General features: G+C 39.5%; 1 protein-coding gene across 2 annotated transcripts in view; it reads right to left on the bottom strand.

Moving 5' to 3' along the window:
• Nucleotides 1-13,625, bottom strand: part of si:ch211-212o1.2 (uncharacterized protein LOC492735 homolog) — a 119,075-nt gene that overhangs the window by 82,935 nt on the left and 22,515 nt on the right. The gene's annotated exons all lie outside the window — the stretch shown is intronic.

A 13,625-nucleotide genomic window follows, 5' to 3' on the forward strand; every position in this document is an offset into this window, starting at 1 on the left:
GAAACGTCAGCTTTCCTGCTCCTCTGATGCTGCTTGGCCTGCTGTGTTCATCCAGCTCTACACCTTGTTATCTCTGATATCACTATGTAGTTGTTTCAGTGATTCCTCGCCATGTGTCCAAAGGAAGAAAATGTCGTCGATGTGTCTGGTGTATAGCGCTGGTCGGAGGTCCTGTGCAGCAAAGAGGTCTTGCTCAAACGTGGCATGAAAATGTCGGCATGTTGGGGTGCAAATTTGGTCGCCATGGCCATTCTGTGCATCTGGATGAAGAACAGATTGTTGAAGGTGAAGACACTGTGGTCAAGGATGAAGCAGCTGAGTTGTAGGATGGCATCTGGAAATTGGCATGTTGTTAGTATCGAGTACTATGGACAAGACCTACGCCTACACACAGATAGTAAGAACTGTCGATGCTGAAGTCAGACAGACAGACACACACACACACAAATCGATGGGGTGAATTTGCATTTGTAGATTTGTAATTGCAGATACATTCTATTTTGTTCAAAAAGCACACAATTTGTAGACAGTCCATGTAGGATTTTATAAATTCCAGGACCTTGTGCGTTTTCCAGAATACCTAGCACACCCCTCCAAAGTCTAGCATCAATGGTGACACTGATGGAATAAAATCAGTTCCATTTGCCTAGTGGTGCAATTTGGAGATAGGGTATCCTCAAAGCAGTTTGGCTGCAAATTATGATGCCCTGCAGCTGTGCAAGTGAGGGAAAGTGGCAAGTCCCAGTGCTTGAGGGACTTAACTACCCTTAACATTGTGAAGGATGTAAACTGTTTTTGGAGAAAATGGCATCACTGACATTCTGGTGTATTTATTGGTCAAGGTGTAGTGTATGCCAGAAAGATCTGCAGTTGTTCCTCAGAGCATATAGTCCATCTCAGATGCATGTGCCAATAAGCTATGTGGAATGTCAGAAACAGAACAGCTCATCAGTAACAGTACTCCTGAGCCCTCACATCAATCACTATGAAGAAAATGTTATGCTCTGACACAGTGCTCAATGGAGGCTTTGCAAGAAGGCTGATGTCATGCCTCTTAAAGAGCTCTAATTTATGTAACTTTATTCAGATGTAAGTTGCACAACTAAAGCGCTATTGCTACACTGGGGGAGTGAACATTTGGTACAAATCTGTTGTGATAGTGCTGCTTCCAAAAAAGATATCCCAAAACATCATAGACCACATTCTTAGATACTTAGAGTTAGATGTCAACATGTAGCAGCTCTGCAAAGCATTGTTTTCCAATACTAGATGTGAGGAATGATACAGAAATGGCAAAATCAAGTGCAACTTCTAACTTCACATCTGCATGGATTTGATTATCTGATATGATAGGGGTCCAATTGCCACAAGCATTATAATGGTCATGATTGCTTAAGGCTATAATTTTTAATATTCATTTTCGCAAAAAAGGAATGAGCTGTCAACAAAATGAAATTTGCTCCCTGTAAGGAATGTATATTTATATTTTGCACTTTTTTTTCTAAAACTGTGAACTGAGATGAGAAAGGGCTGATTTAAAATCAGTACACTCATGCCAAACGTCATATAAATAATTGTTTCAGCAAGCAGTAATTGAAGTTTGAGTTGCAACCAGTTTGCAGCTGAGGAGAGTGTTCAGATGCAACCCTTGTTGGCAAATTGAGTTGACTAGTGCCTGATTATCAATAACAGAGATCTTTTGCTTGTCAACAACTGTGTGGTTAGTCTCAGGTAAATGGCCAGTTTGGAGCTGGGAACAGAGAAAGAGAGAGAAGTGTTCAGTTCTTCTCCAGCTGGGGAGCAGTCTCTCTGTTCTCTGCAGTCAAAATACACTGTACACCTGAAGAAAACCAGTGTATCTTTCCTGCTACAGTTGCAGTAAGCTGTAACCATTAACTGATAAGTCAAAGACACCAGACCTCCTGGTGTCACTTACCAACCAGTGGAAGCATATAGTTGAGATGAATAAAGCAATGTATTGTTCAACAGAACATTCGTAAGGATCATCTCAACAAAGGAATCTGCTGACAAAAAGTCTGTTGAACTGTTTTGTCCAGCTTTCCCCCTCTGCCAGTGAGTGAATGAGCATTTAACAGAGACCTTATAAAGGGATTACAGTTTTAATTAGTCATGTTATAGCTGACAGCTTATTACTGTTTACCTGTAGCTAGAGTCTAATTAACTGTCATAAGTCATTATTCTTGCTCAGTACAGAAGCTTGGTCCGTGCATTCTATTAACCATGGTCTGAAAATCAGGCAAACTGGGGAACTTTGTGTATTTATAAAATCTTTAACTTTTTTGACAACTCCGGAAACAACCAGACTCTATTTCCTGTGCAAAACAACTCCACTGACTCACAACGTTTGGGGGCTAGCAAATTCCTGTCCACTCCAGTGGACAATGAAATCCCAGTCTTAAGTCTTGAATTGGCCCCTTTCACTGTTAATCATTCTCGCAGCAATCCAACGAACCCCATCACCAGATTGAAGATTCTCCCCTGCCTTAGGGGTCCATGGAATTCAATCTGATAATTCCCCAACTGTTACTGGCCAAATCCCCTGGACTGACCATGACCCAGCAATCTGACTAATTTGGCAGGAGAGCCCCGACTGAGGATGGCCCAGCACCTCAACTGATGTACCTGTGGTCCCCAGAGTGGTTGCACTTGGCCGACAAGATAGACTGTGGTATCATCTCAGACTGCAAGGATACTGATCCCCAGACTTTAGTGAGACCAAGCACCTGACTGATACTTGTCAACCCCCTGGACTGAGATCAGCTGAGTCACTTAACTGAACGTAACAGCAACCCTTCATTGACCAAAGTCCCTTTTCAACCAACTAAGGATTAATCTGATTTGACTTTCAGACATGATCATTTGGTTGAAGCCCAGGCAGTGTATTCTGCTGCATAAACTGCTGATACATGCTGCAGATTGACATCAACATAGAACTGTGCCATACTGCAACATGTCCACCTCCTTGACTGTTCAGTACTCCAAAGTTGACAAGCTGCCTACATCTCCTTTTGTGCTAAACAACAATGTAAACCACAGAGGCTGGCAACCAGTAAATTAGGACTTAAGAGTTTTATGTGCTCAAAAGCAATGCAAGCCAGAAAATCTGGCAGCCTGAACGTCAGTGCAAAGTGACGGAGCTCTAAGTTAAGCTAAAACCAACAAGGTGAGTCCTGTGTAAATGCATGAGATTCGTGTTTGTCCCTGTATGCAAAGTGACCCAGGAGAAGTATCCAAATCATAAACGTACCCGAGCTCCAAAATGTAGATATGACAGGCTAAAGTGATGAGCAGGATGGTCTGGAAGCAGCCATGATGATATGGGGATGATGCTGGGTTGGCAATGCCCACCTGCATGGAAGAAGACAGTGTCTATGGAGCATGTCAGGGTGTTGTGGTAAAGACTGAGTTGTCTGGAGGGGAACCCAAGTAGCAACAGGTAAGATGCTGCTTCCAGCAGGTTATCACTCTAATCTACACGTGGAGAATTCGTGCCATTTAGTTTCTTGGAGTAAGGCAGACAGTATTGAGAACTGCATGGATAAGAGGTGAGATCAGCTAACAGTGAAATAAGGCAGTCATCACTCAGTAGCAAATGTCAGAAATCATTGTTTAAATGCTAATAAGAATAAAAGAAATTTGTTTCTCAATGTCAGGAGTTTGAATTTTCTCATTCTCACAGTATTTTTCCAATTGTTTTCGCCAGGGCCCACAGCACACAAGGCATCTGAAAATTCCACCCAATGTTTAACTTTTATTGTCATCATGAAATAAACTACATCTTGTTTAAGACAAGAGCCTCTTTGTGTTAAGACTCACTTGATGGCAAAAAACTATCCCAACTCCAAGTTGGTAGTGGTTGGCATCACAACACATACAGAATGGCAACAGAGATGGGCATTGTTGCTTAATACCTCAAGGTAACATTGGTGAGAATTCGAGTGGACCAAAGTGCAGTACTGGATAGTCATGGTTATAAGAACTACTCAGAGTGACTGCAGACAAATTTATCGAATGCTCAACAAGGGGGAAACAGTATTTAATCGTGAATCATTTTACTTCAGATGGGGTAAGAAGTGCAGAGAAAAGGGTGAGTGAAAAGCTAGTAAGATCTGGCAGTTACAGGTTCCATTGGGAAGTGAGAACCTGTAGGAACAGTCCCAATTAGAGGGTCAGCTGAGAAGCAAACAAGCATAATATTGGAGCAAATTACTGCAGATGCTGGAATCTGTACCGAAAACAAAAAATGCCAGAGATCACAGTGGGTCAGGCAGTATTCATGGAGAGAAAACAAGCTAATGTTTCAAGTCGAGATGACTCTTCATCAGAGCTGATGCCAGCTCTGATGAAGAGTCATCTAGACTCGAAATATTAGCTTGCGTTCCCTCCATGGATGCTGCCTGACCCACTGTGATCTCCGGCATTTTTTGTTTTCAAGCAAATAAGCATCGCAGTTCCATGAGAAAAATTCCTTGTTGGGCAAGTGGAAGACTTTAAACTAACAGTGCAGAAAGGGCTGAGAAGCCTGGTAGTTAAGAAGGAGAATTTACTGCTTACAAGTGTTGACATCAAAGTAAGCAGACTTCATGAAGCAAGGCGACAGTACAGAAATCAGGAGCCACAGAAACACCTTAACCAGGGGATACAATACTGATAATACCACAAGACGGAATTAAGGCAAGGTCGGGGCAATTTAAGAGACTAAACAGAGAAAGTCTAACCAAAGAAGATAATATGAAGATTATTGAGGTTTCAGTAAGAGAGAAAAATCTATAATTTAATACATGGTTTGGATGAAAAGAATTGATTCAGGCCACAGGAACCTGGCCTTATTTGGGAATGTTATGGAAAAGGACAGGCAATGTTTATTAGGCTTTGAAAGGTACATTACAGAATCATTCACTTTGTCTGTGAAAACGTGGAAAACCTGATTTTGCTCTCAGAAAATGGGGAACCTGAATGTTGGCCAAAAATGAGAAACATGCATTTTTTTCTGTAAAAATGAGAGGGAAACTTCAACAAGTAGCACAGAGACACAATATCATAATAAAGCAAAGTTTAAAGCTTTAATAAGAATATAAATCAGCGTCACTATACCATGCAGTTTAAAAGTTTCCTTCAAAACAAGGAAATTAAAACATCATTATAGTGAAGAAATACAAATCTAATTAGGAAAGAGATTAAAGCAGCATTGGTATACGCAAAATTAAAAACATATAAAGCAAAATTAGAAGCAACATTAAAATACCGTAAAGTTAAAAAGCTTTGAAGTACGAAGAATAAATAACTACATTAGAAAGAAATGGCTGGAAAAATAATACTGCTTGCCAGGTTTAATTTCAGAAATGGGCTAAGTAGGACACGGTATTGGACATTTTAGGGAAAAGACTTCTTAAGATACAGAACTGCTTCCAAGCTACAGGCTATAAAACAAGCTGAGCAATTAAATATACAATTGTATTCAATGGGACCTACAGCTGATGCCTCTTTATCAAAACATAAAAGAAGGCACAAGTACTTTTGTACAAACTTTTGAAAATTACTTCAATCTGAGAATAAATAAAATTATTGAAATTGCATGTTTTAACAGAACAGTTTTAACATCCATGGGAATCCATGGATAATTTCATTAATAGGCTTGACAGATTGGTGCAAAATTGTGATGATGGAACTTTGGAATACTAGAATTTCTAACAGACAGATTGTTGGATTGATTAGTTTTTGTCAGATTTGTTACAATCAAAAAGAAAATTTGAGTTTGGAGAAAGCTATTCAGATTGCACTGAAAACAAAGCAGGAATAATTGCAATGAAATCCTGGAAATAAAAGAGTAATCTTATTACTGGAACCAAATTAAATTCATCCAGTTTATAAGGTATAAAAACTACTAAAGATACTTAAGGCAAGTCAATGCAACAAGTAGGCCAGACAGCAGATTCCAAGGGATTGTGAGAGCATTATAGAAAAACAAACCCTCACAAACATAAGCAATGCTTAGCTATTAAAAAATAATGCTATAAAATTATAAACCAAAATCTTTAAACTATAGATCACCCCAAGATGACAAATGGTAGTAGGACATAGTTACAGCAGAGCAAATGTCAAATGGCTTCTGGTACAAAAATGTTAATGCTGTACAGCCACTGACATTAGGAAAGATACACAATGCATCCTAGGGGAAACTGGTGATCCAACTAACTCAAGTTTGACATTAATGATGGACATCTCATTAATTTTAAGCGTGATACAACATGTATACCTTGTTGATATTTTAAACATGTTAAATATACTGAACACTAGTGACAATACAACTGCACACTGAATGACAAGATTTGAACATTACAGAAAAAAATTGAAATATGAAAAACTATACTGTATAATTAAGTTTTTGGTACATTCCTACAACTGACTGAGTTTCTGAATGCAAACGCAGTGGCAGCTACAGTGTGTGAAGAAGGGATCATTGCTCATCTTGCAACATTGGCACGGCAATTCAAGGGACTACTTTGATCAGAGAAACGCTGACAAGTAAAATTGGTTTCAGGGTGCATTTTCAGAACTTGTTACGTCATCATATAAATATCTACTATGTCCAAAAAGCAGAACTGGTGGAACAGTTCCACGACTGCGCGCTACAAATATGGCTTAAAGAACAAAGTTTTGGTCACCTGTTACTTCAAAGTACCCAGAGTTGGTAAAATAAGCAAAATAAAGTTATCTTACCCAAAAACATACATTTGTGAAATATAATTTTCACTGGGACAGCAAAATTGACAAAGTACATGTCCTGTCTAGAAGTGGAGAATGATGTACAAGTGTTATCATCAAACATCATACCACAGATAGTCAGACTGCAGAAAGAAGCAGGAACACCCATTTCACTCATATAAATATCTACTTTGTCCAAAACGTTAAAAACCCAACATACAAAGTAATCTTTGTGTTTGGTTACTGTTATGATTATTCACTGAACATAGTCACACTATCAAAGTGCTTTAATAACAGAATACAAGTTAATTACCACACCCCTTCAAAAAAAGAAACAAAGCAACATTAGATCTTAACATAAACAGTAAAACAATGCTTCAACCTATTTCCCATCCACATCCTTTACAGATACTCAATCCCAACGAAATACCATACCTTTCTGAACTTTAATTTCTTATGTAATTGGTCCACTCCAGTTTTAATGGCCAAAGGATCTTTATCTGGTTCTGATGACATACATTCTCAGTTTCAATGGCCTAGAAAATTCTTTCCAGTTCTGATGGTTGAAACTACTTTTCAGATCAGATGGCCTAGAAACTTTTACATAAACCGTCACAACTTGAAGACGTCACAAACTAATTTACCTTTGGCTGGGTGAAAAAGTTCTTCTGACCTGAAAATATGATTCTTCTGAACTGAAAGCTGATGCTGAACTCAAAATAATAATAGCATCCAGTCTGTTCTTTTTGTAACACAAGATCCAACTTTGTAAACATGTCAACAATTAACTCCATGGGAATTCTACTACACAAGTAAACAGCATGCCTCTTGAAAATTGAGTCTTCACTGTTCATAGTTTCAAATGATTTCTTTAAACAAAAAAAGCCTTCACAGAACTAAAACCACAAATATATATTACATCTGCTTTTATAAATTGTAAATTCCCAAATGATAATATATCATGAAGCTTTCTCACAAAGGTTAAATTCCTTTTTCTTTCACTGTGAGCTAAAAACAAAATAAAATTATTTTTTGTGATGGACAGAGAAGTGGTGAAAAGAAAGGGAGTTGGATCATCCCTCCTCACCTGGTTATAACGGTACCCCAGACACTGTGATGGCTCATGTGCTTCGGGGAAACCCTATATTTTATACTGGGGTGATGGTGTCTTTGAGAAACAGGTTTCTCTGGAAAATTATTCGTTATAAAAGCAACTTGCTTTCAGCAACTGATCATTTGACTAAGCTGCCTGGGAGAAATACAATATTTGAATACAAAAGTATAAGAACTTAGTAACAGGGTGGAAGAAGTAGATTCCTGTTATTACGTACTGTTTTGAAACAGTTTATATTAGAAGTAGCTGGATGCAGAGGACATCTTTTGCAAGCTGAATTCTACAGCCCAGGTAAAAAAGTTCAAAATTTTTGAAATTGAAGAACAGATTCAGAGTGAGTCAGATTTCTGGGATCGCCAAACTGAACAGAGAGAGAGAGGGAAAGGAGAGAAAGTTCCTGGATACAAGATTTCAGACTTAAAGGACGTTAGAACCAGGAGAGTTCTGAACTGAGATTGCTATACTAAAGAAGTGAGCAAAATCAGTTTTGAGCTGGAGCCTGCAACAGTGGGATTATTGGAGGTGGTTTGAAGGGACAGTCTTGATGGACATATGTGATATACCCAAGAAATTTCAACCTTTATACGAATCTTTGGAACAGTACTTGACCAAGTGGTTAATCCTTCAATTTCTGGTGATTATCTGACTTAAATTGTTCAAAGGCACAATTCAAATGAGTTGGGAAAGAAATTCAAGTTAGCAAGTTTTGTTCAGAATATAAGTAACTGTGCTCATTGTATTTTTAATATGTTTAAAATCAAATGAATCTGTGATATCTGTGTTAGCAGTTATATAGTTAGTAGCAGTCATGCTTTTTTCATGCTATTTAATTAATGTAGAAAAAAGTATTATCTTAAACAAAAAAACCCTGTGATTTCATGATTTTAGTAGATGGCTGGGCTTTTGGATTTCCAAAACAATATATATAAGGACATTACTGGTTTCTTCCAAATTATCATTTGCCCTCTCCTCAAAACAAGGGATTTTACCAGCCCTTGGAAAACAGTCTGGGAGGTGAAAGGCTTTGTACCTTGTATTGGCACTTTCTGTTTCAGGATATTCTGATCTGTGGCAGCGGAAGAGGCAGGCAGCTAATTAAACTAATCAATACATTAATAAGAGACCACATTTCTCTCTCACAGGTGTCAGGATGGGCCTCCACACTCTGGGAAGATGACAGCTGAGTAAACCCTGGCCGCCCAACAGGCTCCCAGGTAGAGAGAGTGCCTTCCTTAATGGGTGATCTGTGGACTATGGAAGGAACCCTCCTCTGCACCTCTCTGACAATGGCCACCTTCACAGTTCTGAGGCTTCAAGTGACTCTAAACTAATTAAAAACTTATTCCACTCTCCAGGGCAGCCTTGTTAGCAGGCACTTTTATCAGTGGTGCTTCGAAGGCTGCCGTCTCTCGGAGCTGGAAACTCTGAGGGGCAGGCAACCACCTTCAACTGGATGGTGCTCCCGAGAGCAACCTTGTAACTGGCTGCTGTTGGTTAAACGCTGCCCGCGGCTCTTCTTGCTGTCTTTTTTCAGTTCCAGCAGCAGGATAACTCTGGAGTTTACAAATGAGAAATTTTCAGCTCTAGCCATTCACCACTAGGAAAATATCCAATGTGGCTTTCTTGGATCTAAAGTGAATGTCCTCTCACTTCCTCACATTAATTGTCTGCTACCGTTTACCCACACATTTAATTAGTCTATGCTCCCTTAAGACAACTGCTTCCACGCACACAACCTACTATGTTTCCTAACTTGTTATCATCTGCAAACCTGGATGTACAACTTTTTATCTAAATCTGTAAGCGTGTGGGAAGAGTTCATGCCCGGCCCTAAAGTGAGTTGTAGTTCATTACAAAAGCCTAATCATTTATGACTTACCTTGATAGATACTTCAACTGGGGATTTCTAGAAATTAAAACACAACAACTATTAAAACGTTTTATATCAGGTAACATGTTAAAGAACTTCCTAGCTTCAAGACATCAGTATCACTATGTGTGGAAGGTTGCATAAGATAACTAATTTTGTTTTAGGAAGCAAGTTGTTCAGTTCCCTTTATGAAAAATTAATGCTTGTGACAGCTCAGAAGTGTAGGAATAAATTCAAACCCTTGATACTCCTGATCATTGGATGCACCAGCTGCAAGGTAGGTTCAACTCTATATCGAAAATGCCCCTTGTGAACTCAGAGGAAATCACCCAAGGGGAAACAAAATGGCAGGATGTACAAATGAACGGAACTTATGTCAGCGATTCTGGCGGGGTTGGTTCTGGCTACTGAATGAGGACCAATAACATCTGGGATGGGGAGAAAATGTTTGGGTTTCTTTCTCCGATGTTACTGCATTTAATAAATACAATGGCCAATACCACCATATGTTTTGTAGCCATGTCTGAAAGGAAATGCTATTGCCTTTAAAATCAGTAAGATCTCCAAAAATTTCAAGACTTGAAATAACAACACAGCAGAACACTCTGCCTTTCCTACCAGAGTTCAAATCATGGCTAGACAGAAGTGAGGAACTTTTTTCCCATGCTGATGCCTATTAAAGATTCACTCTGAACTTACTTTATCCAATTTGAATAAAATCTCTGCAGGCATGGATCCACTAAACTACCTTTCATGACTTACAAGTACACAAAATCTGGCAACAGAATGCTGCAAAAGAAAACAAATCATGATGCTCCTTATTCAAGGCCAGAGCATTGCTTGTGGGGCCCAGGGAAATGCTCGTGTTCCTCTTAGCCAATAAAGAAATGTAAAATAACAGTAACTGTTTGGAGCCTCTTCAGTTCTCTGGAGAGACCAACTCTCTTCAGTGTAATGGGAAAGCCGTTCAGCCAAAATCAGAATCAGAACCTGATGCCATAATCGGATCTCCATCTTGAATTTTAAAAGAGGACACTGCTGGCTTTAGGCAAGCGGCATTGAGCATTCATTCACAAACCTACATAAAATCAGGATCTGGATGTCTTAAGAGCAGTTTAGTAAACACACCCTACCTATGGATTTTTTTTCCAAAATGCTGTATGGTAAAGACAGTTACTGGTTTAATTACAGTTAATTCATTCACTCCAGGCTGGCATTTTGTAAACTTCCCCAATAAGAACAGCCATTGCTTCATATCACAAGGACTGTTCTCACAATTGTGCCTTTGTCACTGCCACCCCCATCACTGCTGTTACTGTAAATGTCGTTTTCCCTGTCGCAGTGTAATTTCCCAGTACGCAAAAGGATAGATATCCTGCAGGCACTGCTGAATACAAAAACGTATTTACATGTAGGACCGGTCATGACTTGACTATCTCATGTGTTTTCACGTGTGTAACTATGTCCTGAAGGAAATTCCATTTCTGCCATCTGTATTTTATTCAGTTGGGGATTTTTTTTATATAAATGCTTTAATCATTTTGCTCTTTCTGAGAGAATAGACTCCTCGCTGAGTCCTAGAGATGTGTGCGCGATGGCAGCTCATTCCAAAAGCAATTTTATTTCAGGGCTAGAGTACAGATCAAGGAAGAGCTGCTGCTGGCTGGCTGTGCTCCATAGGGAGGCCTGGGGAAGAAACTAAGGAAGAGCTGGAAGTTGTGAAGAAATCATGGTCAGTAAGAGTAGGGAATCGGTTTGTTCCTGGGACTTAGGGCAATGAAAGGAAACACAGGAAAGGACTTGTGGCACTAAACAAAAAGACTGCACTTTTTAACCATTATATAACATCAGTTAAAAAACAATAAAGCTTTGTCCATGTGTTAGTATATGAAAGGACAGCCTAATTATGAAACAACTAATTTCTTTTTAATTACTTATCTTGAAAGAGCTAGCATCTGTATGATTTCTGCAATATAGTACCTCAGAATAAAAGTCAATGCAGTAACAAATTCTGGATTACAAAATTTATCTCAGGAGTAGAAATCACCTGGCTCACAAGTACCTGAGGATACAGTGCCCATTTACACCATGAACTCAAACAAGTTTCAAGTCATGAAGCTTTTTCTAAAATTATCTTTCACAAAGCTACTTGGAGGACAAGTAAAGCACATTGCTGGATGCAAGCATTCAGCAAGCAGGCACTCACGTTCTATTGGAAGGTCATTTCAAAACATAGCCAAATAACTTCAGTTTCATCCGAAATAAATGACTGTGGAATTACTGAGTTCAGACTGCATACCAGGATCAGCAAATGCCTGGAAACAGTTCTCCAGCTAACTGTCCTGATTTTGCAAAGATAACAGGTACAGGAGGAATCTAAAATCTAAATTAATTCAAACCAGGGTGGTGTGATAGGGGTTGGATGATGAGGGACTGATGGGAAACTGTACCACATGAGACAAAATTACATTCACAAAGAGGATTGCATTGAAGTGAAACAGCACAAAAACAACCCAGAACAAACTTCCAGTATGTAAAGAGGGAGATCACAATGATGCCACCCACAAACTGGAGGACCAGCACCTCATCTTCTGCCTCGGGAACCTACAGCCCAAAGACCTAAACATGGATTTCACCAGTTTTAAAATCTCCCCACCTCTGGCCTCATCCCATGACCAACCCTCCCTCTCATCCCCACCTCCATGGCCTGCCACAACCTGTCCATCTTCTCTCCCACCTATCCACCCCTCCCACCTCATTGACCAATCCCCACCACTCCTTACTTGCACTCGCCTATCACCATCCATCTACCTTCCCCAGCCCCACCCCTCCTCTCTCTATTTATTTCTGAGCAGCCTTCCCCCTCCCCATTTCTGAAGAAGGGTCTCGACCCGAAACATCAACTTTCCTGCTCCTCTGTTGCTGCCTGGCCTGTTTTGTTCCTCCAACTCCACATTGTGTTATTCCAGTATGTAAAGGCCATCAACATTTACATTTTATTTTTACTGTGCCACTGCAGGACTTCATATTAACTTTCTCCCCATGTCAAATGTACTCAAACTCAGAAGTACTAAATTTCAGTAACTGAACACAACAATTAAGTGAAAATATTAAATGCATCATCCACTCAACTGCACAAACACTTCATGCACTCCAATTGTGTTACACCTAAACACCTCTGAGACCTCATTTTTGACTCTCAACATCATACTTATGCAATTTTTTTCAATATTCTTCTGGAATGATTGTTTTTAAGTTTATGGATTGTACTATTAATCACAAAGTCTTAAAATAGTTCAATGCATCAGACATTGTAGGAGATTCATAATTTAGTACCAAACCAAATCACCTCACTGGGAGGTGATGGCCTAGTGGTATTATCGCTGGACTGTTAATCCAGACACCCAGGTAATGTTTTGGTGACCTGGGTTCGAATCCCACCATGGCAGTTGGTAAAATTTGAATTCAATAAATATCTGGAATTATCCATTGTAGGAAAAACCCATCCAGTTCACTAATGTCCTTTAGGGAAGGAAACTGCCATCCTTAACCTGGTCTGGCCTACATGTGACTCCAGACTCACAGCAATGTGGTTGACTCTTAACTGCCCTCTGAGCAATTAGGGATGGGCAATAAATTCTGCCTAGACAGCTATGCCCTCATCCCGTAAAATGAATAAAGGAGGAAAAAAAAGCACTGTCACCAACTCCAATTGGTTATAATTGTACAAACATATTTATGGAATCATGCATTTCATGGAGTGGTCCTGGTCGTATTGGATTGTGGATGGGAAAGGAGTGATAAATTGTAAGTGAAAACCGAAAGAACTGCGGATGCTGGAAATCAGAAACAAAAACAAAATTTGCTAGTAAAGCTCAGCAGGTCTGGCAACACCTTTGGCAAGAAATCAGAGCT

The sequence above is a fragment of the Rhincodon typus genome, chromosome 15 (genome assembly GCF_021869965.1).
Source record: "Rhincodon typus isolate 14 chromosome 15, sRhiTyp1.1, whole genome shotgun sequence".
In the NCBI taxonomy this organism is placed as follows: domain Eukaryota; kingdom Metazoa; phylum Chordata; class Chondrichthyes; order Orectolobiformes; family Rhincodontidae; genus Rhincodon; species Rhincodon typus.